Raw genomic sequence first — 23,501 nt, forward strand, 5'->3', positions numbered from 1 at the left:
CAGCAACTGGAGACCCATCTCCCTCTGCTCTACGATGTACAAGCTGTACGCCAGCTGCCTGGCAGCCAGAATCACAGAGTGGGCGACGACCGGGGGTGCCATCAGCCCGGCCCAGAAGGGCTTCATGCCATCAGAGGGGTGCTATGAGCACAACTTCCTGCTCCAGACCGTCCTCCAGACGACCAGAAGGGCGCGGAAACAGTGCGCGATAGCGTGGCTCGACCTGGCCAACGCCGGGTCCATCCCCACCACCACATCTTCAGCACGCTACGGGAGTTCGGGATGCCGGAGACCTTCCTTCGCCTGATCCGAGAACTCTACGAGGGCTGCAGCACCACCATCCGCTCGGTGGAAGGGGAGACCGCCGAGATCCCTATCCACAGCGGCGTGAAGCAGGGCTGCCCCCTCAGCCCCATCATTTTCAACCTCGCCATGGAGCCGCTCCTGCGGGCGATCTCCGACGGCACCGACGGCTTCGACCTCCACGAAGAGAGGGTGAGCATCTTGGCCTACGCGGACGACCTGGTCCTGACCGCGGACGACCCCGAGAGGCTACAGAGCATGCTCAACACCATCGGGAGAGCCGCGGACTGGACGGGTCTCCGTTTCAATGCCAAGAAGTGCGCGTCCCTCCACATCGACGGGAGCAAGAGGGACTCGGTGCTGACGACAGAGTTTCTCGTCCAGGGTGAGCCCGTCGTCCCCCTGGCGGAGGGCCAGGCTTACCGGCACCTCGGCACACCGACGGGCTTCCGCGTCCAGCAGACCCCCGAGGACACAATCCGGGAGATCCTGCAGGACGCCGCCAAGATCGACGCGTCCCTGCTGGCGCCATGGCAGAAAATCAACGCCCTCAACACCTTCCTGATCCCCCGCATCGCCTTTGTCCTGAGAGGGTCCGCCGTGGCAAAGGTGCCCCTCACCAAAGCTGACAACACCATCCGGCAGCTGGTGAAGAAGTGGCTGTCCCTACCCCAGAGAGCCAGCAACGAGCTCGTCTACATCGCCCACCGGCACGGGGGCGCCAACGTCCCCCGCATGGGAGACCTCTGTGACATCGCTGTCATCACGCACGCCTTCCGCCTCCTGACGTGCCCGGACGCCACGGTTAAGAACATCGCGACGACCACCCTGCGCGCCGCCACCGCGACGCGTATCGCCGGATCCCCCTCCGACCAAGATGTGGCCGCCTTCCTAAACGGCTCCCTGGATGGAGAATTCGGCCGATTCAGGAGCGACGTCGCCTCGCTGTGGTCCCGCCCGCAACGCCACCCGCCCGACTGGGAAAGCGACTGGGCTGCCGCTGGGTATGGAGCGAAGATCGACGAGAGCCAGGAGTTCTGGTACCGCGGATCGGGACGGAAGACAACACCATCATCAGCCCTGGAGCCAGAGGCATGCTGGAGAAGACCTTGAAGGCCGCCGTCCACGCGCTCTACGTGGACACCCTGAAGAAAAAACCTGACCAGGGCAAGGCCTTCGAGGTGACCAGCAAGTGGGACTCCAGCAACCACTTCCTCCCCGCAGGCAGCTTCACCCGATTCGCCGACTGGCGGTTCATACACCGCGCCCGGCTGAACTGCGTCCCTCTCAACGGAGCCGTCCGCCACGGGAACCGGGACAAACGCTGCCGGAAGTGTGGCTACGCCATGGAGACCTTGCCACACGTCCTATGCAGCTGCAAGCCCCACGCCAGAGCCTGGCAGCTGCGCCACAATGCCGTCCAGGACCGCCTGGTGAAGGCCATCGCCCCGCACCTGGGAAAGATCGCCGTCAACCGCGCCATTCCCGGCACCGACAGCACGCTGCGCCCGGACATCGTCGTCACGGACGAGGATCGGAAAAAGATCATCCTCGTCGACGTGACGATCCCGTTCGAAAACAGGACCCCGGCCTTCCACGAGGCCCGATCCCGCAAGCTTGAGAAATACGCCCCCTTGGCGGACACCTTGCGGTCAAAGGGCTACGAGGTCTGCACCGAGGCCCTGATTGTGGGGGCCCTGGGCGCCTGGGACCCTTGCAACGAACGTGTGCTTCGGACCTGTGGGGTGGGCCGTCGCTACGCGCAGCTCATGAGACGCTTAATGGTCTCGGACACTATTCGCTGGTCCAGAGACATTTACACAGAGCACATCACCGGCCACCGCCAATACCAGGACTGAGCGGGCGTGACTCTGTGCACACGATGGGGGGACGAGACCCGTGGACCCCCCCCGTCGGACTCTATCCCCTAAACCCCGAACCCACCAAACTGTACTCCACCATGTGAGGGTCGTCCCAACCCCATTACTCAGCCTGCTTATTCATGCCCATGACTATCTGTAACCTGTTTGTATGAGTGATGTACCCTCACCGTTTACTTACCTGTACCTTGAACTGACCCACCGTATACCCCGCATTGGGGACATGACAGACTATGTATATATATGTGCTGCCTAACACCAAAACGTTAACATCCCCCCACAATCTGTATGTAACCCCCAATGACACAATAACTGACGCATCAAACACTTTGTATCGTTTATTATAAACATTCTCTAATAAAATTTAAATCTGTTCTTATCAGTTTAATATCTGATATGTCCTTTATTTGAGGACTGTATATTAAATTGATTTTTGGAACAGGGAGTTGGAATAGGAGCTTGCTCCATCCGCTCCACGCATCAGCCTGGTATTGCAGTACTTCCAGGCACGGTGCACCTCCCCCAGGGAGAACACGGTGGTTCAAAAAAATAGATCAAAACTTTGTGCCTTGTAGATAGAGCTTTGCTTCTTGGTCTTCTAGGTATTTGAGAGCTGTATAGTAAATTGATTTTTTTTGGAACTGGAGCTTGCTCCATCTGTTCTATGCATCTGCCTGGTATGCAGTACTTCCAGCACGGTGCACCTTCCCCCAGGGAGAACAGATCAAAGTTCTTTGTGCTCTGTAGGCTCTGTCTTTTTTTTTTTTTTTTTTTTTTTTTGGTTAAGATCACAAGTGTGCTTCTCGGCCTTTTGGCTAAGATGGAGTGTAGTATGAGTGATGTACCCTCACTGTTTGCTGGCTGTACCTTGAACTCACCCACCGTATATCCTGCATTAGGGATGTTGCAGCCTGTATATGTTATGTAAAGCTCTGTGCTTCTCGGCCTCTTGGCTAAGATCACAAGTGTGCTTCTCGGCCTTTTGGCTAAGATGGAGTGTAGTATGAGTGATGTACCCTCACTGTTTGCTGGCTGTACCTTGAACTCACCCACCGTATATCCTGCATTAGGGATGTTGCAGCCTGTATATGTTATGTAAAGCTCTGTGCTTCTCGGCCTCTTGGCTAAGATCACAAGTGTGCTTCTCGGCCTTTTGGCTAAGATGGAGTGTAGTATGAGTGATGTACCCTCACTGTTTGTTGGCTGTACCTTGAACTCACCCACCGTTTTTCCTGCATTAGGGATGTTGCAGCCTGTGTATGTTATGTAAAGCTCTGTGCTTCTCGGCCTTTTGGCTAAGATCGAGTGTAGTATGAGTGATGTACCCTCACTGTTTGCTGGCTGTACCTTGAACTCACCCACCGTATATCCTGCATTAGGGATGTTGCAGCCTGTATATGTTATGTAAAGCTCTGTGCTTCTTGGCCTTTTGGCTAAGATCACAAGTGTGCTTCTCGGCCTTTTGGCTAAGATCGAGTGTAGTATGAGTGATGTACCCTCACTGTTTGTTGGCTGTACCTTGAACTCACCCACCGTTTTTCCTGCATTAGGGATGTTGCAGCCTGTGTATGTTATGTAAAGCTCTGTGCTTCTCGGCCTTTTGGCTAAGATCGAGTGTAGTATGAGTGATGTACCCTCACTGTTTGCTGGCTGTACCTTGAACTCACCCACCGTATATCCTGCATTAGGGATGTTGCAGCCTGTATATGTTATGTAAAGCTCTGTGCTTCTCGGCCTTTTTGCTAAGATCGAGTGTAGTATGAGTGATGTACCCTCACTGTTTGCTGGCTGTACCTTGAACTTACCCACCGTATATCCTGCATTAGGGATGTTGCAGCCTGTATATGTTATGTAAAGCTCTGTGCTTCTCGGCCTTTTGGCTAAGATCACAAGTGTGCTTCTCGGCCTTTTGGCTAAGATCGAGTGTAGTATGAGTGATGTACCCTCACTGTTTGCTGGCTGTACCTTGAACTCACCCACCGTATATCCTGCATTAGGGATGTTGCAGCCTGTGTATGTTATGTAAAGCTCTGTGCTTCTCGGCCTTTTGGCTAAGATCGAGTGTAGTATGAGTGATGTACCCTCACTGTTTGTTGGCTGTACCTTGAACTCACCCACCGTATATCCTGCATTAGGGATGTTGCAGCCTGTATATGTTATGTAAAGCTCTGTGCTTCTTGGCCTTTTGGCTAAGATCACAAGTGTGCTTCTCGGCCTTTTGGCTAAGATCGAGTGTAGTATGAGTGATGTACCCTCACTGTTTGCTGGCTGTACCTTGAACTCACCCACCGTATATCCTGCATTAGGGATGTTGCAGCCTGTATATGTTATGTAAAGCTCTGTGCTTCTCGGCCTTTTTGCTAAGATCGAGTGTAGTATGAGTGATGTACCCTCACTGTTTGCTGGCTGTACCTTGAACTTACCCACCGTATATCCTGCATTAGGGATGTTGCAGCCTGTATATGTTATGTAAAGCTCTGTGCTTCTCGGCCTTTTGGCTAAGATCACAAGTGTGCTTCTCGGCCTTTTGGCTAAGATCGAGTGTAGTATGAGTGATGTACCCTCACTGTTTGCTGGCTGTACCTTGAACTCACCCACCGTATATCCTGCATTAGGGATGTTGCAGCCTGTGTATGTTATGTAAAGCTCTGTGCTTCTCGGCCTTTTGGCTAAGATCGAGTGTAGTATGAGTGATGTACCCTCACTGTTTGCTGGCTGTACCTTGAACTCACCCACCGTATATCCTGCATTAGGGATGTTGCAGCCTGTGTATGTTATGTAAAGCTCTGTGCTTCTCGGCCTTTTGGCTAAGATCGAGTGTAGTATGAGTGATGTACCCTCACTGTTTGCTGGCTGTACCTTGAACTCACCCACCGTATATCCTGCATTAGGGATGTTGCAGCCTGTATATGTTATGTAAAGCTCTGTGCTTCTCGGCCTTTTTGCTAAGATCGAGTGTAGTATGAGTGATGTACCCTCACTGTTTGCTGGCTGTACCTTGAACTTACCCACCGTATATCCTGCATTAGGGATGTTGCAGCCTGTATATGTTATGTAAAGCTCTGTGCTTCTCGGCCTTTTGGCTAAGATCACAAGTGTGCTTCTCGGCCTTTTGGCTAAGATCGAGTGTAGTATGAGTGATGTACCCTCACTGTTTGCTGGCTGTACCTTGAACTCACCCACCGTATATCCTGCATTAGGGATGTTGCAGCCTGTGTATGTTATGTAAAGCTCTGTGCTTCTCGGCCTTTTGGCTAAGATCGAGTGTAGTATGAGTGATGTACCCTCACTGTTTGTTGGCTGTACCTTGAACTCACCCACCGTATATCCTGCATTAGGGATGTTGCAGCCTGTGTATGTTATGTAAAGCTCTGTGCTTCTCGGCCTTTTGGCTAAGATCGAGTGTAGTATGAGTGATGTACTTGATCTGGGCTCAGAGAGCCGAGAGGCACAGACCTTTGCAGATCAATCTGTAACTGACTGTGAACAATCAATTGAGATAACCCACTACCTTCGGACCAGCCTGAGTGATGTACTTGATCTGGGCTCAGAGAGCCGAGAGGCACAGAGCTTTGCAGATCAATCTGTAACTGACTGAACAATCAATTGAGATAACCCACTACTTTCGGACCAGCCTGAGTGATGTACTTGATCTGGGCTCAGAGAGCTGAGAGGCACAGAGCTTTGCAGGGCACGGAGAATTTTGATCTGTTTTTTTTTTTTTTTTGCATCACTTCTCGGCCTTCTGGCTAAAATCAAGTGTAGCGCGCCTGGGACCCTTGTAACGAACGTGTGCTTCGGACCTGTGGGGTGGGCCATCGCTACGCGCAGCTCATGAGACGCTTAATGGTCTCGGACACTATTCGCTGGTCCAGAGACATTTACACAGAGCACATCACCGGCCACCGCCAATACCAGGAGTGAGCGGGTGTGACTCTGTGCACAAGTTGGGGGGACGAGACCCATGGACCCCCCCGTCGGACTCTATCCCCTAAGCCCCGAACCCACCAAACTGTACTCCACCATGTGAGGGTCGTCCCAACCCCATTACTCAGCCTGCTTATTCGTGCCCATAACTATCTGTAACCTGTTTGTATGAGTGATGTACCCTCACCGTTTACTTGCCTGTACCTTGAACTGACCCACCGTATACCCCGCATTGGGGACAGGACAGACTATGTATATGTATGTGCTGCCTAACACCAAAACGTTAACATCCCCCCACAATCTGTATGTAACCCCCAATGACACAATAACTGACGCATCAAACACTTTGTATCGTTTATTATAAACATTCTCTAATAAAATTTAAATCTGTTCTTATCAGTTTAATCTTTTTTAATATGAGATTTCATACTGAGGGGACAGTCCCTGTGGCTCCTGTACTACAGCCCAGGGAACCAACCCCTGTCCAGGAGCACTCTGCTGCCCTGCACAGGTTCCCAACTATAGTAGCCCCTAGGATTCCAGAAACATGCCGAGCCAGGAAGTCCGAGGACCGAGGTGCTGCTGGAAGGAGTTCCCGTATCCCAAAACCGATGGAGCGAGACCCCACCACGCAGGGGAGCAGGCGCCATGCTCCCCAGCCGCCAGTGGACAGCACCGCTTTCTGCTTGCCACCAGACAAACTCCCACCTGCTCATCAGCAACCACAGCCTGAGAAACCTGTTCCTGAGGACCAGCAGCTGAAAGGAAGCATCCCTGACGACCGGCAGCTGCAAGGAGCCCACCCCACTGCCGAGCGCCATCTGGAGGAACCTACAGCCCCACCATCTCTAACACCAGCTGGAGCCCATTCCCGCCCGCCTCAACTGCCAGAGGAGACGCCCACGGACCAACCGCTACTCCTCATGGGTAAGTGCCCCACTACACCCCAGCCCCGGCCCCTGCGGGGGGACCCCCCCACAACCCCCCTCTCAGGAGCTGCCTGCACTATGCTGCTGCTGAAGGGGCTGCCTGAGGAGCCCCACCGTGTGCTCCGGCCACTGCCAGAGACGCGGAAGAGTCCCTGCCGCAAGCCCCGCCACGTGTCCCGGCTGCTGCTGCCCGGGGATCCCAGCCCCGCGCCCCGGCTGCCGCGCGGCCGGATCGCTGCTCCCGATCCCCTGGGGGACTCCTGCCCCGCGCCCCGGCGGCTGCCCGATCGGCCCGGGGAGCCCCTCGGCGTGCCTCCGCTGCCGCTGCCCCGGGATCTCAGCCCCACGCCCCGGCTGCCGCCGCCTGATCGCCCCGGGCGGCCCCTCAGCGTGCCTCCGCCGCGGCTGCCCGGGGATATCCGCCGGCCGCTGCCGGAGCCGCCCGGGGATCCCGGCTGTGACGGTGCTGCCCGTGGGAGCCAGCTGAGGTCACTCAATCAGGGTGAACTGCAAACCAAACGGGGCAGATAAACCCCAGAAGCTGGTGGTTATTCCAATACTTAGATTTACCAACCAGCACAAAACAGCTTCTACAGTACCTTACTGGTCACTTAGAAGTCCAAACCCCGCAGTTCCCTTAAAGTGCCCAGCCTCAGGCCTCCGTCCAGACACACCTGTCAGATATGATGATGATTCCTAAGAATCTTACTTCATCATATAAAAGAAAAGGTTCTTCCAATCCCAAAGGATCAGCCACATACCCAGGTCCAATTATAACTTAGATCTTACCCAATATACACGCTATAGCCAATTCTTATTAAGTAAGCTAAAATTTATTAAAAAAGAAAAGAGAGAGAGTGTTGGTTAAAAGATTAATCTACAGACAGACTTGAATTCAATTCTTGAGGTTCAGATACACAGCAGAGATGAGCTTGTAGTTGCCAAAAGTCCTTTTAGAAATAGTCCATAGGTTATAGTCCAATGTCCATATTCAGGGTGGCTCCAGTCAATGACTGGGGATCTCAATCCTTATGGCTTAAGGTTTCCCCCTCTTGAAACCCAAAGCAGATCTAAGATGAAGAAGGATCGTGTCCCAGGCTTTTTATACATTTCCAGCAGCCTTTTGGCCTGAGAAAACAATAGGCTCAACTCCTTCTCCCAAACATCCTGGCAATTAGCATAGAGTAATTTACCCATTAAACAGTTCAGATACAGGTTAGCACAACCTTCAAAGAGACACATAGACAATAATACTATTTTACTCAAGTATCATTATAAATGTTAATATTCCTTTTTTTGATCTTTGAATTAAAACTATAGCAATAGACAAGACTTGTTTGCTGACATCCCAAGCCCTGAGCAAACATCTCCCCTTCTACCTCTAACAATGCAGACTTGCATTTCAAAGCTCTAGTCATTTACATATCTTCCTAACCCGTCCTTAAGGTTCACCCATGGGTTAGGTCAGTCTATGAGTTAATTAACTCTTTCTGGCCCTGCCATCTTTCAATGAGATATTGTATCACAGTCATAACGTCACACCGGCCCCACGCCCCGGCGGCCGCTGCCGGAACCGCCCGGGGATCCCGGCCCCACGCCCCGGCGGCCGCTGCCGGAGCCGCCCGGGGATCCCGGCCCCACGCCCCGGCGGCCGCTGCCCGAGCCGCCGGGGGTTCCCAGCCCCACATCCCGCATGCCGCCGCTGCGTGGGCTGCCCGGGGACTCCTGTGGGCTGCCCCGGCGGCCACTGCCTGAGCTGCCGGGAGACCCGGCCCTGCGCGCGGCTGCCGCCGCCTGATTGGCCGAGGCCCCTTGGCGTGCCTCCGCCGCCGCTGCCCGGGAATCCCAGCCCCATACCCCGGCGGCCGCTACCTCAGCCGCCAGGGGATCCCTGCCCCACGCCCCGGCTACCGCTGTCTGAGGGGCTCTGCCGCAGGTTCCTGCCACCGCTGCTCTGGCCGGGGGATCCCTGCCCCCTGCCCTGGCTGCCGCTTCCCGAGCGGCCCGGGGAGCCTCACGACGTGCCTGGGCAACTGCCGCCCGGCCCGTCGGGAGACTCCTGTCGGGAGCCCCAGGCGCCGCCACTCTTGATATTTTGCAGCAACCGGGAGTCTGCCCCCCCACGAACGCGCCGCTCCAGACCCCGCGAGACCGGACCGCCGACCGCTGCAACTGCCACGAGAAGCCTCTCCTGCCCTCCTGCGCCCATCAACCGCAACCCAGGAGCCCCAGCTGCCGCGAGACGAACCCCCTGTTTTCCTGCGATGGCCGGACACGCCTCCTGCACCCCAGGAGCACCAGCCGCCACGAGATGACTCCCCTGTCTTCCTGCGGTGGCCGGACACTCCCCCTGTACCCCAGCAACCCCTGCCGCCGAGGGGCAACCCCCTGCATGACACCCACACCTCCCAGGAACTCCAGACACTGGGGGAAACCCCAAACACTCCCGGGACACAGCCACTGATGGAGGATGCCCCCCCCCCCACCAGCCGTGTGATGGAGGATGACCAAGAGGGCCCTAACGCTCCACAAAATGGCCGCCCAACCCTACACACTGTCTACCTCCAATACCCCCTCACTACAGACGCGCTCAACTGCCCCATCTGCATGCCGCCTCGACGCTTTACTGAACTCGGAGGGCTCACCAGACACCTGAAGAGATGCCACGGCCTGTCCACCGCCTTCAGCTGCGCCCTCTGCAGCCTGCCTTTCGAGTCCCAAAAGAAGTGCAAGGCACACCAGACCAGCTGCAAGAAGGCCCGCACAACAGCAACCCCGGCCTCGGTCCCCCGCCACCCTGTGCACCAGCCCACTGCTCCCGGGCCGCAAAGAGCCAGAGGGACCCGGTCGACCGCCACCCGGGAACCCACTCCAGCCCCCGAGCTGGTGGTCCAGGGCACTGCCGCCAAAACGACGGCTACTACAGCAAGAAACACTGACCGAGCCCCAACCAACTGGAATCCCTTCACTTCCACCCAAGTCGCCCGGAAGCTCTCTGAGTTAAGGCGTCTCAGTGCCCCTTCCAACCAAGGTGACTCTGCCCCAAGTAGGGTCAGCGCTCCGCCACGCATGGCCGCCCGAGACCCTGCCGCTGGAGGCATCAATGCCGGCTCCCGACGCACCCTGCGAGCACCAGCCACGAGGGTCACCAACACAACCCCCCAGCCTGCCCTGCGAACCTCACCCACCGCAGGAGCGGGGACCACACCTCAGACCGCCCCACACACTGCTACCACTGGAGGCCCCGCCGCTACGACCAGACCACAGCACCAGACCCCCATCGCCAGACAGACCGGCACGGCCCCAAGAGACGCCAGGCCAACCCCGACCACCAGACGGCGCCGCGCCCCACAACAACCCCTTGGACGACAGCCACACGCGGAAGCCCGGGCACCGCCCCTACACCCACTGACCCGAACCAAGCCACACCATCAACCAGCAATGCTACAACCCCACCGGCGTCTACGCCTCAGGGGCCAACCGAGAGGTCCCCCGAGCCACAAACTAGGTCGACTATCAACCAAACTACAGACACACTACCCACGCAGGCCGAGGAGCACGAGGACCGGCGGTCGACGACTAAGCCAGCCACGCCCTGGCAGACCACCTGGATCGAGAAGCTCCAGGCAGCAGCCTCCTTCGAGGAATTCGATCTGCTCGTTAACAGGCTCACCCAGGAGCTGTCGGCAGAGACCGCCCCCAGGAGGACGCCTAACCAGGAGACCACCCGGCCTGCTTTCAGACGACCCGCCCCGAATCGCGCCACCTCCACCAGAGGAGCCGGTAGAAGGAATGCCATCCACCGCTACGACCCGGCAGCAGCTTCAAGGATCCAGAAGCTGTACAGATCGAACCGCCTCAAGGCAGTAAGAGAGGTCCTCGATGGTCCCCCGGCATACTGCACGATCCCGCCCGAGCACCTCTACCGCTACTTCCTCGGAGTATTCGGCGGCACGCCCAGGAACGACGCGCAGCACCCGGAGTGTATCCGTCCGCTGCCCCGCATCGCCAACGCAGACGGACTAGAGGCCGACTTCACGCCCAAAGAGGTGTCGGCGCGGCTCTCCAGAACCAAAAACACCGCGCCCGGAAAAGATGGCATCCCCTACGGCCTCCTCAAGAAGCGAGACCCCGGCTGCCTCGTGCTCTCCGGCATCTTCAACCTGTGTCGGCGCTTCGGCCGGTCGCCCACCTCCTGGAAGAAGGCCATGACGGTCCTTATACACAAGAAGGGCGAGCAAGATGACCCCAGCAACTGGAGACCCATCTCCCTCTGCTCTACGATGTACAAGCTGTACGCCAGCTGCCTGGCAGCCAGAATCACAGAGTGGGCGACGACCGGGGGAGCCATCAGCCCGGCCCAGAAGGGCTTCATGCCGTCAGAGGGGTGCTACGAGCACAACTTCCTGCTCCAGACCGTCCTCCAGACGACCAGGAGGGCACGGAAACAGTGCGCGATAGCGTGGCTCGACCTGGCCAACGCCTTCGGCTCCATCCCCCACCACCACATCTTCAGCACGCTACGGGAGTTCGGGATGCCGGAGACCTTCCTTCGCCTGATCCGAGAACTCTACGAGGGCTGCAGCACCACCATCCGCTCGGTGGAAGGGGAAACCGCCGAGATCCCTATCCACAGCGGCGTGAAGCAGGGCTGCCCCCTCAGCCCTATCATTTTCAACCTCGCGATGGAGCCGCTCCTGCGGACGATCTCCGACGGCACCGACGGCTTCGACCTACACGAAGAGAGGGTGAGCATCTTGGCCTACGCGGACGACCTGGTCCTGACCGCGGACGACCCCGAGAGGCTACAGAGCATGCTCAACACCATCGGGAGAGCCGCGGACTGGACAGGTCTCCGTTTCAATGCCAAGAAGTGCGCGTCCCTCCACATCGACGGGAGCAAGAGGGACTCGGTGCTGACGACAGAGTTCCTCGTCCAGGGTGAGCCCGTCGTCCCCCTGGCGGATGGCCAGGCTTACCAGCACCTCGGCACACCGACGGGCTTCCGCGTCCAGCAGACCCCCGAGGACACAATCCGGGAGATCCTGCAGGACGCCGCCAAGATCGACGCGTCCCTGCTGGCACCATGGCAGAAAATCAACGCCCTCAACACCTTCCTGATCCCCCGCATCGCCTTTGTCCTGAGAGGGTCCGCCGTGGCAAAGGTGCCCCTCACCAAAGCGGACAACACCATCCGGCAGCTGGTGAAGAAGTGGCTGTCCCTACCCCAGAGAGCCAGCAACGAGCTCGTCTACATCGCCCACCGGCACGGGGGCGCCAACGTCCCCCGCATGGGAGACCTCTGTGACATCGCTGTCATCACGCACGCCTTCCGCCTCCTGACGTGCCCGGACGCCACGGTTAAGAACATCGCGATGACCGCCCTGCGCGCCGCCACCGCGAAGCGTATCGCCGGATCCCCCTCCGACCAAGATGTGGCCGCCTTCCTGAACGGCTCCCTGGATGGAGAATTCGGCCGATTCAGGGGCGACGTCGCCTCGCTGTGGTCCCGCGCCCGCAATGCCACCCGCCGACTGGGAAAGCGACTGGGCTGCCGCTGGGTATGGAGCGAAGATCGGCGAGAGCCAGGGGTCCTGGTACCGCGGATCGGGACGGAAGACAACACCATCGTCAGCCCTGGAGCCAGAGGCATGCTGGAGAAGACCCTGAAGGCCGCCGTCCACGCGCTCTACGTGGACACCCTGAAGAAAAAACCTGACCAGGGCAAGGCCTTCGAGGTGACCAGCAAGTGGGACTCCAGCAACCACTTCCTCCCCGCAGGCAGCTTCACCCGATTCGCCGACTGGCGGTTCATACACCGCGCCCGGCTGAACTGCGTCCCTCTCAACGAAGCCGTCCGCCACGGGAACCGGGACAAACGCTGCCGGAAGTGTGGCTACGCCATGGAGACCTTGCCACACGTCCTATGCAGCTGCAAGCCCCACGCCAGAGCCTGGCAGCTGCGCCACAACGCCGTCCAGGACCGCCTGGTGAAGGCCATCGCCCCGCACCTGGGAAAGATCGCCATCAACCGTGCCATTCCCGGCACCGACAGCACGCTGCGCCCGGACATCGTCGTCACGGATCGGAAAAAGATCATCCTCGTCGACGTGACGATCCCGTTTGAAAACAGGACCCCGGCCTTCCACGAGGCCCGATCCCGCAAGCTTGAGAAATACGCCCCCTTGGCGGACACCTTGCGGTCAAAGGGCTACGAGGTCTGCACCGAGGCCCTGATTGTGGGGGCCCTGGGCGCCTGGGACCCTTGCAACGAACGTGTGCTTCGGACCTGTGGGGTGGGCTGTCGCTACGCGCAGCTCATGAGACGCTTAATGGTCTCGGACACTATTCGCTGGTCCAGAGACATTTACACAGAGCACATCACCGGCCACCGCCAATACCAGGAGTAAGCGGGCGTGACTCTGTGCACACGATGGGGGGATGAGACCCATGGACCCCCCCCGTCGGACTCTATCCCCTAAGCCCCGAACCCACCAAACTGTACTCCACCATGTGAGGGTCGTCCCAACCCCATTACTCAGCCTGCTTATTCGTGCCCATAACTATCTGTAACCTGTTTGCATGAGTGATGTACCCTCACCGTTTACTTGCCTGTACCTTGAACTGACCCACCGTATACCCCGCATTGGGGACATGACAGACTATGTATATGTATGTGCTGCCTAACACCAAAACGTTAACATCCCCCCACAATCTGTATGTAACCCCCAATGACACAATAACTGACGCATCAAACACTTTGTATCGTTTATTATAAACATTCTCTAATAAAATTTAAATCTGTTCTTATCAGTTTAATCTCTTTTAATATGAGATTTCATACTGAGGGGACAGACCCTGTGGCTCCTGTACTACAGCCCAGGGAACCAACCCCTGTCCAGGAGCACTCTGCTGCCCTGCACAGGTTCCCAACTATAGTAGCCCCTAGGATTCCAGAAACATGCCGAGCCAGGAAGTCCGAGGACCGAGGTGCTGCCGGAAGGAGCTCCCGTATCCCAAAACCGATGGAGCGAGACCCCCCCCTGCGGGGGAGCAGGCGCCATGCTCCCCAGCCGCCAGTGGACAGCACCGCTTTCTGCTTGCCACCAGACAAACTCCCACCTGCTCATCAGCAACCACAGCCTGAGAAACCTGTTCCTGAGGACCAGCAGCTGAAAGGAAGCATCCCTGATGACCGGCAGCTGCAAGGAGCCCACCCCACTGCCGAGCGCCATCTGGAGGAACCTACAGCCCCACCATCTCTAACACCAGCTGGAGCCCATTCCCGCCCGCCTCAACTGCCGGAGGAGACGCCCACGGACCAACCGCTACTCCTCATGGGTAAGTGCCCCACTACACCCCAGCCCCGGCCCCTGCGGGGGGACCCCCCCACAGCCCCCCTCCCAGGAGCTGCCTGCACTACGCTGCTGCTGCTGCTGCAGGGGCTGCCTGAGGAGCCCCACCGTGTGCTCCGGCCACTGCCAGAGACGCGGAAGAGTCCCTGCCGCAAGCCCCGCCACGTGTCCCGGCTGCTGCTGCCCGGGGATCCCAGCCCCGCGCCCCGGCTGCCGCGCGGCCGGATCGCTGCTCCCGATCCCCTGGGGGACTCCTGCCCGCGCCCGGCGGCTGCCCGATCAGCCGGGAGCCCTCGGCGTGCCTCCGCTGCCGCTGCCCGGGATCTCAGCCCCACGCCCGGCTGCCGCCGCTGATCGCCCGGGCGGCCTCAGCGTGCCTCCGCGCGGCTGCCGGGGATATCCGCCGGCGCAGCCGAGCCGCCCGGGATCCCAGCCTCACGCCCGGCGACCGCTGCGAGCCGCCGGGATCCCGGCCCCACGCCCGGCGGCGCTGCGGAGCCGCCCGGGATCGGCCCCACGCCCGGCGGCCGCTGCCGGGCCGCCCGGGATCGGCCCCACGCCCGGCGGCCGCTGCGGAGCCGCCCGGGGATCCGGCCCCACGCCCGGCCGCTGCCCGAGCCGCCGGGGTTCCCAGCCCCACGTCCCGCATGCCGCCGCTGCGTGGGCTGCCCGGGGACTCCTGTGACCTGCCCCGGCGGCCACTGCCTGAGCTGCTGGGAGATCCCGGCCCCGCGCCGCGGCTGACGCCGCCTGATTGGCCCGGGGAGCCCCTTGGCATGCCTCCGCCGCAGCTGCCCGGGGATCCCAGCCCCATACCCCGGCGGCCGCTACCTCAGCCGCCAGGGGATCCCAGCCCCATACCTCGGCGGCCGCTGCCTGAGCCGCCAGGGGATCCCAGCCCCGCGCCCCGGCTTCCGCCGCCGCTTGGGCTGCCGGGAGACTCCTGTCCCCTACCCCGGCAGCCGCTGCCCGAGCCGCTGGGGGATCCCAGCTCCACGCCCCGGCTGCCGCTGCCCGGGGCTCTAGGGGACTCCTGCCCCGCGTCCCGGCTGTCGGCTCCGCTCCGGCAGCCTGAGGTGCCCGGCCACGTGCTCCAGCCGCTAACGGCTGAGCCGCCGGGGGATCCCTGCCCCACGCCCCAGCCGCCTGTGCGGTCTGGGGAGCCCCGCTACGTGCTCTGGCCGGAGCTGCCAGGGGATCCCTGCCCCACGCCCCGGCTACCGCTGTCTGAGGGGCTCTGCCGCAGGTTCCTGCCACCGCTGCTCTGGCCGGGGGATCCCTGCCCCCTGCCCTGGCTGCCGCTTCCCGAGCGGCCCGGGGAGCCTCGCGACGTGCCTGGGCAACTGCCGCCCGGCCCGTCGGGAGCCTCCTGTCGGGAGCCCCAGGCGCCGCCACTCGCAGCGCCTGGGGAGCCCCTTGATATTTTGCAGCAACCGGGAGTCTGCCCCCCCGCGAACGCGCCGCTCCAGACCCCGCGAGACCGGACCGCCGACCGCCGATCGCTGCAACTGCCACGAGAGGCCTCTCCTGCCCTCCTGCGCCCATCAACCACACCCCCCGCAACCCAGGAGCCCCAGCTGCCGCGAGACGAACCCCCTGTTTTCCTGCAATGGCCGGACACGCCTCCTGCACCCCAGGAGCACCAGCCGCCACGAGATGACTCCCCTGTCTTCCTGCGGTGGCCGGACACTCCCCCTGTACCCCAGCAACCCCTGCCGCCAACCCTGCATGACACCCACACCTCCCAGGAACTCCAGACACTGGGGGAAACCCCAAACACTCCCGGGACACAGCCACTGATGGAGGATGCCCCCCCCCACCACCAGCCGTGTGATGGAGGATGACCAAGAGGGCCCTAACGCTCCACAAAATGGCCGCCCAACCCTACACACTGTCTACCTCCAATACCCCCTCACTACAGACACGCTCAACTGCCCCATGTGCATGCCGCCTCGACGCTTTACTGATCTCGGAGGGCTCACCAGACACCTGAAGAGATGCCACGGCCTGTCCACCGCCTTCAGCTGCGCCCTCTGCAGCCTGCCTTTCGAGTCCCAAAAGAAGTGCAAGGCACACCAGACCAGCTGCAAGAAGGCCCGCACAACAGCAACCCCGGCCTCGGTCCCCCGCCACCCTGTGCCCCAGCCCACTGCTCCCGGGCAGCAAAGAACCAGAGGGCCCGGTCGACCGCCACCCGGGAACCCACTCCAGCCCCCGAGCTGGTGGTCCAGGGCACTGCCGCCAAAACGACGGCTACTACAGCAAGAAACACTGACCGAGCCCCAACCAACTGGAATCCCTTCACTTCCACCCAAGTCGCCCGGAAGCTCTCTGAGTTAAGGCGTCTCAGTGCCCCTTCCAACCAAGGTGACTCTGCCCCAAGTAGGGTCAGCGCTCCGCCACGCATGGCCGCCCGAGACCCTGCCGCTGGAGGCATCAATGCCGGCTCCCGACGCACCCTGCGAGCACCAGCCACGAGGGTCACCAACACACCCCCCCAGCCTGCCCTGCGAACCTCACCCACCGCAGGAGCGGGGACCACACCTCAGACCGCCCCACACACTGCTACCACTGGAGGCCCCGCCGCTACGACCAGACCACAGCACCAGACCCCCATCGCCAGACAGACCGGCACGGCCCCAAGAGACGCCAGGCCAACCCCGACCACCAGACGGCCGCACGCCCCCACAACAACCCCTTGGACGACAGCCACACGCGGAAGCCCGGGCACCGCCCCTACACCCACTGACCCGAACCAAGCCACACCATCAACCAGCAATGCTACAACCCCACCGGCGTCTACGCCTCAGGGGCCAACCGAGAGGTCCCCCGAGCCACAAACTAGGTCGACTATCAACCAAACTACAGACACACTACCCACGCAGGCCGAGGAGCACGAGGACCGGCGGTCGACGACTAAGCCAGCCACGCCCTGGCAGACCACCTGGATCGAGAAGCTCCAGGCAGCAGCCTCCTTCGAGGAATTCGATCTGCTCGTTAACAGGCTCACTCAGGAGCTGTCGGCAGAGACCGCCCCCAGGAGGACGCCTAACCAGGAGACCACCCGGCCTGCTTTCAGACGACCCGCCCCGAATCGCGCCACCTCCACCAGAGGAGCCGGAAGAAGGAATGCCATCCACCGCTACGACCCGGCAGCAGCTTCAAGGATCCAGAAGCTGTACAGATCGAACCGCCTCAAGGCAGTAAGAGAGGTCCTCGATGGTCCCCCGGCATACTGCACGATCCCGCCCGAGCACCTCTACCGCTACTTCCTCGGAGTATTCGGCGGCACGCCCAGGAACGACGCGCAGCACCCGGAGTGTCTCCGTCCGCTGCCCCGCATCGCCAACGCAGACGGGCTAGAGGCCGACTTCACGCCCAAAGAGGTGTCGGCGCGGCTCTCCAGAACCAAAAACACCGCGCCCGGAAAAGATGGCATCCCCTATGGCCTCCTCAAGAAGCGAGACCCCGGCTGCCTCGTACTTTCCGGCATCTTCAACCTGTGTCGGCGCTTCGGCCGGTCGCCCACCTCCTGGAAGAAGGCCATGACGGTCCTTATACACAAGAAGGGCGAGCAAGATGACCCCAGCAACTGGAGACCCATCTCCCTCTGCTCTACGATGTACAAGCTGTACGCCAGCTGCCTGGCAGCCAGAATCACAGAGTGGGCGACGACCGGGGGAGCCATCAGCCCGGCCCAGAAGGGCTTCATGCCGTCAGAGGGGTGCTACGAGCACAACTTCCTGCTCCAGACCGTCCTCCAGACGACCAGGAGGGCGCGGAAACAGTGCGCGATAGCGTGGCTCGACCTGGCCAACGCCTTCGGGTCCATCCCCCACCACCACATCTTCAGCACGCTACGGGAGTTCGGGATGCCGGAGACCTTCCTTCGCCTGATCCGAGAACTCTACGAGGGCTGCAGCACCACCATCCGCTCGGTGGAAGGGGAAACCGCCGAGATCCCTATCCACAGCGGCGTAAAGCAGGGCTGCCCCCTCAGCCCTATCATTTTCAACCTCGCGATGGAGCCGCTCCTGCGGGCGATCTCCGACGGCACCGACGGCTTCGACCTACACGAAGAGAGGGTGAGCATCTTGGCCTACGCGGACGACCTGGTCCTGACCGCGGACGACCCCGAGAGACTACAGAGCATGCTCGACACCATCGGGAGAGCCGCGGACTGGACGGGACTCCGTTTCAATGCCAAGAAGTGCACGTCCCCCCACATCGATGGGAGCAAGAGGGTCTCGGTGCTGACGACAGAGTTCCTCGTCCAGGGCGAGCCTGTCGTCCCCCTGGCGGAGGGCCAGGCTTACCAGCACCTCGGCACACCGACGGGCTTCCGCATCCAGCAGACCCCTGAGGAAACAATCCGGGAGATCCTGCAGGACGCCGCCAAGATCGACGCGTCCCTGCTGGCGCCATGGCAGAAAATCAACGCCCTCAACACCTTCCTGATCCCCCGCATCGCTTTTGTCCTGAGAGGGTCCGCCGTGGCAAAGGTGCCCCTCAACAAAGCGGACAACACCATCCGACAGCTGGTGAAGAAGTGGCTGTCCCTACCCCAGAGAGCCAGCAACGAGCTCGTCTACATCGCCCACCGGCACGGGGGCGCCAACGTCCCCCGCATGGGAGACCTCTGCGACATCGCGGTCGTCACGCACGCCTTTCACCTCCTGACGTGCCCGGACGCCATGGTCAAGAACATCGCGACGACTGCCCTGCGCGCCGCCACCGCGAAGCGTATCGCCGGATCCCCCTCCGACCAAGACGTGGCCGCCTTCCTGAACGGCTCCCTGGATGGAGAATTTGGCCGGTTCAGGGGCGACGTCGCCTCGCTGTGGTCCCGCGCCCGCAACGCCACCCGCTGACTGGGAAAGCGACTGGGCTGCCGCTGGGTATGGAGCGAGGATCGGCGAGAGCCAGGAGTCCTAGTACCGCGGATCGGGACGGAGGACAGCACCATCGTCAGCCCTGGAGCCAGAGGCATGCTGGAGAAGACCCTGAAGGCCGCCGTCCACGCGCTCTACGTGGACACCCTGAGGAAAAAACCTGACCAGGGCAAGGCCTTCGAGGTGACCAGCAAGTGGGACTCCAGCAACCACTTCCTCCCCACAGGCAGCTTCACCCGATTCGCCGACTGGCGGTTCATACACCGCGCCCGGTTGAACTGTGTCCCTCTCAACGGAGCCGTCCGCCACGGGAACCGGGACAAACGCTGCCGGAAGTGTGGGTACGCCATGGAGACCTTGCCCCATGTCCTATGCAGCTGCAAGCCCCACGCCAGAGCCTGGCAGCTGCGCCACAACGCCGTCCAGGATCGCCTGGTGAAGGCCATCGCCCCGCACCTGGGAAAGATCGCTGTCAATCGCGCCATTCCCAGCACCGACAGCCCGCTGTGCCCGGACATCGTCGTCACGGACGAGGATCGGAAAAAGATCATCCTCGTCGACATGACTATCCCATTCGAAAACAGGACCCCGGCCTTCCGCGAGGCCCGAGCCCGCAAGCTTGAAAAATACACCCCCTTGGCGGACACCCTGCGGTCAAAGGGCTACGAGGTCTGCACAGACGCCCTGATCGTGGGGGCCCTGGGCGCCTGGGACCCTTGCAATGAACGCGTGCTTCGGACCTGTGGGGTGGGCCGTCGCTATGCGCAACTCATGAGACGCCTAATGGTCTCGGACACTATTCGCTGGTCCAGAGACATTTACATGGAGCACATCACTGGCCACCGCCAATACCAGGAGTGAGCGGGCGTGACTCTGTGCACACGAAGGGGGGACGAGACCCGTGGACCCCCTCGTCGGACTCTATCCCCTAAGCCCTGAACCCACCAAACCGTACTCCACCATGTGAGGGTCGTCCTAACCCCATTATTCAGCCCGCTTATTCATGCCCATGACTATCTGTAGCCCGTTTGTATGAGTGATGTACCCTGACTGTTTACTGGCTGTACCTTGAACTCACCCACCGTATACCCCGCATTGGGGACATGACAGACTATGTATATGTATATGCTGTCTAACACCAAAACGCTAACATCCCCCCACAACCTGTATGTTACCCCCAATGACAATAACTGACGCTTCAAACACTTTGTATCGTTTATTTTAAATCTTCTCTAATAAAATTTAAATCTGTTCTTATCAGTTTAATCTCTTTTGATATGAGATACATACTGAGGGGACCTCATAATGTCCCAAAAGACAGACCCTGCGGCTCCTGCACCACAGCCCAGGGAGCCAACCCCTGTCCAGAAGCACTCTGCTGCTCTGCACAGGCTCCTGGCTATAGTAGCCCCTAGGGTCCCAGGGACATGCCGAGCCAGGAAGTCCAGAGACCGAGGTGCTGCTGCAAGCAGCTCCCGCATCCCAAAACGAATGGAGCGAGACCCTACCACGCGGGGGAGCAGGAGTCACGCTCCCCAGCTGCCAGTGGACCGCCCTGCTATCCGCCTGCTGCCAGACAAACTCCCGGATACTCATCAACAACCACAACCTGAGAAACCTCTCCCTGATGACCAGCAGCTGCAAGGAGCCGACCCGACTGCCAAGCGCCATCTGCCACAGAAAGGTCACTCCCCACCGCTGGAGGAACCTGCAGCCTCACGATCACTAATCCCAGCTGGAGCCCGTTCCCGCCCACCTCAACTGCCGGAGGAGACGCCCACTGACCAACCGCTACTCCCCATGGGTAAGTGCCCCACTACACCCCAGCCCTGGACCCCCCGGGAGGACCCCCCCACAGCCCCGCTACCGGGAGTTCCCTGCACTGTGCCGCTGCTGCAGGCGCTACCTGGGGAGCCCCACCGCGTGCTCAGGCCACTGCCTGAGACGCGGAAGAGTCCCTGTCCCAAGCCCCGCCACGTACCCCAGCTGCTGCTGCCCTGGCGGTCAGGGGAGCCCCCCGGCGTGCCGCTCCTACTCGGGCAGCCGGGGGACCCCTGCCCCATGCCCCAGGCGCCTCCACCCGAGCCGCCGGGGATCCCAGCCCCGCGCCCTGGCTGCTGCTGCCGCCTGAGCGGCCCGGGGGGCCCTGCGGCATGCTCCTGCCGCTGCCACTGCTGGAGCCGCCGGGGGCCTCCTGCCCCACGGCCCGATCGCCGCTCCCTAGGGGGCCCCGTGGGGTGCTCCCGCTGTCACCGCTGCTGGACCCGCCGGGGGATTCCTATCCCACGGCCCGATCGCCGCTCCCTGGGGGGCCCCACGGCGTGCTCCCGCTGTTGCCGCTCGAGTCGCTGGGGGATCCCAGGCCCGCACCCGGGCGGCCGCCGCCCGAGCTGCCGGGGCATCCCGGCCCTACGCCCCGGCTGCCGCCGCCTGAACGGCCCGGGGAGCCCCGCGGCGTGTCTCCGCCACCACTGCCTGGAGACTCCTGTCCCACGCCCCGGCGGCCGCTGCCGGAGCCGCCAGGGGATCCCGTCCCCACGCCCCGGATACCGCCACCTGAGTGGCCCGGGGAGCCTTGCGGCGTGCTGCCGCTGCTCGAGCCAGCAGGGGACCCCTGTCCCGGCACCGAGCCCCAGCTACCGCCGCTGTTTGGGCTGCCCAGGGACTCCTGTTCCGTGGCCCGGCAGCCGCTGCCTGAGCCGCTGGGGGACTCCTGCCCTGCATCCCGGCTACTGCCGCCGCTCTGGCAGCCTGAGGTGTCCGGCCACGTGCTCCAGCCGCTAACGGCTGAGCCGCCGGGGGATCCCTGCCCCACGCCACGGATACTGCTGCCCGAGGGGCTCTGCCGCACGTTCCTGCCGCTGCCCCTCTGGCCGGGGGATCCCTGCCCTCTGCCCTGGCTACCACTGCCCGAGCGGCCCGGAGAGCCTCGCGACGTTCCTGGGCTACTGCCGCCCGGCCCGTTGGGAGACTCTTGTCGGGAGCCCCAGGCGCCGCCACTCGCGGCGCCTGGGGAGCCCCTTGATGTTTTTCAGCAACCGGGAGTCTGCCCCCCCGCGAACGCGCCGCTCCAGACCCCGTGAGACCTAACCGCCGACCGCTCCAACTGCCAAGAGATGCCTCTCCTGTCCTCCTGCACTCACCGACCACACCCCCCGCACCCCAGGAGCCCCAGCCGCCGCGAGATGACTCCCCTGTTTTCCTACGGTGGCCGGACATGCCTCCTGCACCCCAGCAACCCCCGCCGCCGAGGGGCAACCCCCTGCAGGACACCCACACCTCCCAGGAACTCCAGCCACTGGGAGGAACCCCAAGTACTCCCGGGACACAGCTACTGCTGGAGGACGCCCCCCCCACTCCACAAAATGGCTGCTCCACCCCAGACACCGTCTACCTCCAATACCCCCTCACCACAGACGCGTTCATCTGACCCATCTGCCTGCCGCCCCGACGCTTCCATCTCCTCGGAGGGGTCACCAGACACCTGAAGAGAGTCCACGGCCTGTCCACCGCCTTCAGCTGCGTCCTCTGCAGCCTGCCCTTCGAGTCTCAGAGGACGTGCAAGGCGCACCAGGCCAGCTGCAAGAAGGCCCACGCAATAACAACCACCCCAGCCCCGGTCCCCCGCCACCCTATGCCCCAGCCCGCTACTCCTGCGCTGCAAAGAGGCAGAGCAACCCTGCTGACTGCCGCCCAGAAACCCACTCCAGCCCCTGAGCTGGTGGACCAGGGCACTGCCGCCAAAACGATGACTACCACAGCGAGAAACATCGACCAAGCCCCTACCAACTGGAATCCCTTCACGTCAACCCAAGTCACCCGGAAGCTCTCTGAACTAAGGCGTCTCAGTGCCCCCTCCAACCAAGGTGACCCCGCCCCGAGAAGGGTCAGCGCTCCGCCACGCGTGGCCGCCCGAGACCCTGCCGCCGGAGGCACCAATGCTGGCTCTCGACACACCCAGCGGGCATCAGCCACAACGGTCACCAACGCAACTCCTCAGCCTGCCCTGCGAACCTCACCCACCGAAGGAGCGGGGACCACTCCTCAGACCGCCCCACACACTGCTACCAATGGAGGCCCCACCGCTACGACCAGACCACGGCACCAGACCCCCATAGCCAGACAGACCGGCACAGCCCCAAGAGATGCCAGGCCAATCTCGACCACCAGATGGTCACACGCTCCCACAGCAACCCCTCAGACGACGGCCGAACG

General features: G+C 61.3%; 1 protein-coding gene and 1 non-coding gene across 2 annotated transcripts in view; both read left to right on the forward strand.

Annotated features, from left to right (window-relative positions):
* The window catches only part of LOC120375473 (zinc finger protein 271-like), a gene marked incomplete at its 3' end in the record, with an annotated part of 430,987 nt that overhangs the window by 104,839 nt on the left and 302,647 nt on the right, over positions 1-23,501 (forward strand). The window lies entirely within an intron of this gene.
* Positions 2,517-2,705, forward strand: LOC120376391. Its single transcript, XR_005587272.1, has one exon. It is a non-coding gene; the product is annotated as a U2 spliceosomal RNA (small nuclear RNA).

The sequence above is a fragment of the Mauremys reevesii genome, linkage group 12, assembly GCF_016161935.1.
Source record: "Mauremys reevesii isolate NIE-2019 linkage group 12, ASM1616193v1, whole genome shotgun sequence".
NCBI classification, from domain to species: domain Eukaryota; kingdom Metazoa; phylum Chordata; order Testudines; family Geoemydidae; genus Mauremys; species Mauremys reevesii.